Below are 4,932 nucleotides of genomic sequence, written 5' to 3' on the forward strand. Positions count from 1 at the left end.
GAAAGATTTGGAATTTTAGTTTAACATTATAGAAAGCTTGGATAGGCTGAATGAAGGGTGTTAGAAACATAAAACACCACTTAGGCCATATTATGACAGTCAGGCTCATATGCACGAAAAGCGTTCATAAGAACTCAAAGTGACTCAAAATATGGAATAGGAACTCAAAACGGGAATGCAATTTTGAGTGCCATCAGTATGAGTGTGCAAGTAATCTATATGATGTGCAGATTATTCTATTAAACAATAAAGGAGACTAAGCTAGATGTACGCATTATTAGGCTAGATGATATTAAGATATTAAGCAAAAGCACATATAAAGCTATAGAAATGAGTATTCACTTCAACAAAAAATCAATAGCATCAAAATCCAACCTCTATAATGAGGGATTGAGAGCCCCTTAAATAGAATCAAAGAATGTATCAATGGTCAAGATAAATCTTGATGAATGGTTAAGATTAGATAGAAGATTCAGTTAAGATGGAAATTTCCTTGTGTAGGTGAAGTTAAATATTTAAGATCTGAGTGTAATGAGTAGTTAACTAAACTTTTCATAAGTGTGAGAGAAAGTTAACTAGATTGATTCTAATTTCAAGAGGTAGCTCACTCAGAGTTTCCATTTTAGAACTGAAGAGAGGATTTTGAAGATATTATTTAATTTAATAAAGTGAGATATGACCTCATAAATGCCTTTTTCATTTAATTGAATAATCTCATTCAATTAATTAAAGTGGGCATAATTATTAAATTAAATATTTTAATTCCTTAGTACATTAGCCTTAAGATATAATATAATTTAATTAAAGTATAAACACTTTGAATTAAATTAAATCTCAATCAAATAGGTCTAATGTGACTAATATGAGTCAATACTTAAGAATTAAATAGGTAGTCTGATTAATGCAGATTTAGGATTTTCTGCATTTGATAATTAAGTCAAGGAGCAAAAATTAGGATAAGAATTTCCTATTAGAATAGGTCTTTAGAATTGATAAGAATAGACTAGAATTGCTGATCATGGAAATCTAGGTAGAACACCTAGACACTTGAATTGATAAGCATTTAAAAGGTTTTCTTCACAATGAAGCCTAACCTTTAAGGATCCAGATAAAACATCTAGATACATGAATTGCTAAGCATTTAAAAGATTTTCTTCAGAATGGACCATAAACTTCAAGGACCTAGATAGAACACCTAGGTACCTAGATTGATAAGCTTTTAAGTATTATCTCCAAAATGGAGTTTTAAACCTAAGGGATCTAGATAGAGCACCTAGATACCTGAGCTGATAAGTATTAGAAAGGTTTTCTTCAGAACGAAGCCTAACCTTTAAGGATCTAGATAGAACATCTAGATATCTAAACATAAAAGATAACACAATCCAATCATGAACTGTAGAACCATCCCCAGAATGAGGCTTGATCCTTAGGAGTCAGGGTTTAGACTATCCCAATACCTGTCCATCGAACTCTAACAAGAACTGCTATAAGATGTGGTCAGCTAATGAAAAGATGATATCAGATAGAGGGGAACAAAATGCCCCTAGTGATGAGATGCCCCAAGTGATGAGGACATAAGATGAGAAGAAGATGCCCCAAGTAACAGAAGATTAAAATTGGGTCAAACTTTTAATTCAATGATGTAGTCATCCTGCCCCTTCAGGATCAAAGTCGAAAGATGAAACACCATAAATATGATGTAAAGCAGTATATAAAGAGAGACATAGAAGAAATTGAAGAATCAACAAAATATAGAAGAGATCAAAATTATCAGAAGAAAATTCAAAGTTGATTTAGCATGATTTTAATGTCTAGAAGACCAAGTTTGATTGAAAGTTGACCAGATTTGATTGGTGTTGACTTTTTCCAAAATTTGTGAACTTTCAGTGGAAAAAATTCGAAGATTCACCAAGTATCAGCAGAAATTTGGACTGCACAAGTGTTCAATCACATCGGTCCCAAAATTTTAAAATGCATTTTTGGGTTGCTTGGGTGTGTCAGATTTTGAATTTGATCTTGAAAATGGATTTAGAACGGTCAAATTAGCCAGGGGTAATTTTTGTGTAAATCGGAGCACTTTGAAAAATTAGGTCAAAACCTATATAAGGGCTGAAAGGGTCATTTTCAAATCATTTGTGTATTTTTTTTTTAGTGGAGAAGAGAGCTCTAAGAGAGATATGGAAGCTCCAGTGCATTTACACCATTTTGAGTGCTCCAGATGACATAGCTGGCCAGTGGACTATGGACCTCTGGTGAGTAGTCGACAAACTTGCTTTGCATTTAATTTTGCATGCATTTCGAGGTATTTTTAGTATGTTTCTACATTTTTTCAGAGTAGGGCAATTGATTCTTGCATGAGGGTTTCGGTCCTCGTGTGAAACGAGTCTCTCTTCGCACGAAAATCCACCATACTGGTGTTTCTTCACTCACATCGATGGGGAATCTCGTGTGAGAGATACCCACCTTTTGCATGAGATGCATGAGATTGTTGGACATTCGTCGCTTGTAGTCTCGTCACTTCTCGCATGAGATCATGTTTCTTCATGTGAGGCCTTGTTTTCTCACATGAGAATATTAATTGTCGTGCGAAATTATGGTGTTTAAAAATTGCATTTTTAATTTTTTCGTCCAAAATTTGCATTTGTGTTGTCATCTTTCTGACTTGTTGAGTGAGTACTATTTGTTTGCGTGTTGTTCTTGTTCGTGTGTGCAAATGGTCTTCAATGACATCACGTTCTAATCACACTATCCACCTTATGGAGCTTTGTTGTGGAGCTTAGATGATGTCGATATGGAACACAATGATAGATTAGGAATTTTCTCTCTATGCCAAATCCCAGCGGTGTTGGTGAATCACAACCTGTTGACAACATTGGTGGAGCATTTCCATTCAGAGATGAATGAACACCTTCCACCTAGCATAGGGAGAGATGACCATCACCCCTAAGGAAATCTACAATATTTCTCGTATTCCTTTCCATGGGCCATGAGTGGTAAATGGTACAATGCCACGAGTAGGGATAGAGGCATTGTGAGCTATCTTCCAGTGGGAGTTAGCGAAAGGGTAAGCCATCACATGAGATGAGCTCGTCCATACATATAAGACCACTCATAGGTTGGCATTAGTGTTAGCCATTTTCATTAGCTGCTTCTTGGTGCCTGATAGAGGACAACATGGGCTAGAGTGCAGATGGGGTATCATGCTATAAAGGATGCTTGATTTGCTTGAGTAATTTGAGTGGGGCTAGTGCATGTACACCCACATGTTTTATAAGATGCACAAGATAGTGTATCACAAGTAGAGGAGTATGGCCGCTAGAGTATATATGCTATAGATCTAGGCGTGAGAGCACTTGCCCATTACAGGACCAATTTTTGAGGATGCGCAAGAGCCAATGGAGCCGTATATATGTAGATATAGAGGGCAGCTTACCCAGGTAGGCTTGGGTAAGGCAGAGCATTAGAGGACCTATCTCGATGACCTAGTCTCCGTCATATGGCAACCCTAGATAGAGATAGAGGATTGGGATGATGCTCCCAGAGAGCTTGTATGGATGTTCTCCTCATGGCCACTATTAGCATTTCCTATCATACAGGTGTGATGATAGTACAAGCAACCCCAAGACATCTCATAGGAGTATTGCTCCTATGCTAGGTTAGTGAGAGATTTGGATCGAGGGTGGTATATGAGATTAGATCCCAGGAGGTTGATGATAGACATGCACAACCTAGTTGTGTCATAGTGGGATTGCCTCCTAGAGATAGTAGATGCTAAGATGACGCCTACATACTAGGCATATTTTATCAGTCACCCCTTTCCACGATTCACAGATCCCATGGGGATAGTGATTCAAGGACCACAATAGGCACTTGTATTGGGGGTCCAGTCTAGTTGTTGGCTTAGTAGTAGCCACTAGAGTAGCAATGACCATAGGTGAGACATAAAGTGTGATAGGTTTAGATTCTCCCATGCCAAATTAGATCTGATGCAGGTGCTGGTAGCAGCAAGATGGAGCAGGGTCAACAATAGATACTGCTGGTAGAGGAGAAGGCACTTGTAGAGTAGTAGCTCGAGATGCTAGATGAGGAGATGCAGGAGTATCTTACTACTAGGCCCTAGGATGCCTTGAGGAGGGTGAGAGAGAGGATCAGACAGGCCTCCTGATAGTTGGGAGAGTTGCAGATATAGGTGGCAATGAGGGATGCACAGATTGTTGAGCGAAATCATGAGATCCAGAGGCTACAAGAGAAGGTAGAGGTAGTTGAGTGGAGGGTGGAGATGTTATAGGATGAGGTCAAATTATAAGCAACTTGGGAAGCCTATTATTTTGTAGCATACTCCATAGTGATGCCTAATGAGACTCAATAGGTGCCACATTTTTCTCAGTATGCATGAGATTTTGGAGGTGCGTGCCCTCCAGCCAGGCCAGACATCTTGCCTGTTCCTCCTCCTCCTCCTCCTCTAGGAGGTGAGGGCAGTGGATAGAGTTAGATCTTTGATGCTCTTACCTCAAATTTTTGTGATTCTAGCTATGTATTGATTGATGTGACAACACCATTTTGTATCATTTTTGACCGACAATGCTTGAGTAGCACCCATTTTGTACTAGCACATTCTTTTGATACCAATATATATATATATATATATATATATATATATATATATATATATATACATATATATATATATATATGAGATTTTGAGCCCAACATCTTGTGCTCATGTCATTTTTGGTGTTTGTCTTTGAATTTTATTTGCATGAGATGTTATATGCTATGACTATGGAATGCAAAATATGATGTTGATGTATGAATGCATGTTTGATTTCAGTTGTTTATGTAGATGAGATGGTTGTATGGTTTTATGGATGAAATGCATAGGTAAATGGACTAACATCTGATGTATTGTTTTGTGCTTTTTCTTGACAATGA

This window comes from Cupressus sempervirens, chromosome 6 (genome assembly GCF_028749045.1).
Source record: "Cupressus sempervirens isolate cs-2001-9-10 chromosome 6, ASM2874904v1, whole genome shotgun sequence".
Lineage (NCBI taxonomy): Eukaryota > Viridiplantae > Streptophyta > Pinopsida > Cupressales > Cupressaceae > Cupressus > Cupressus sempervirens.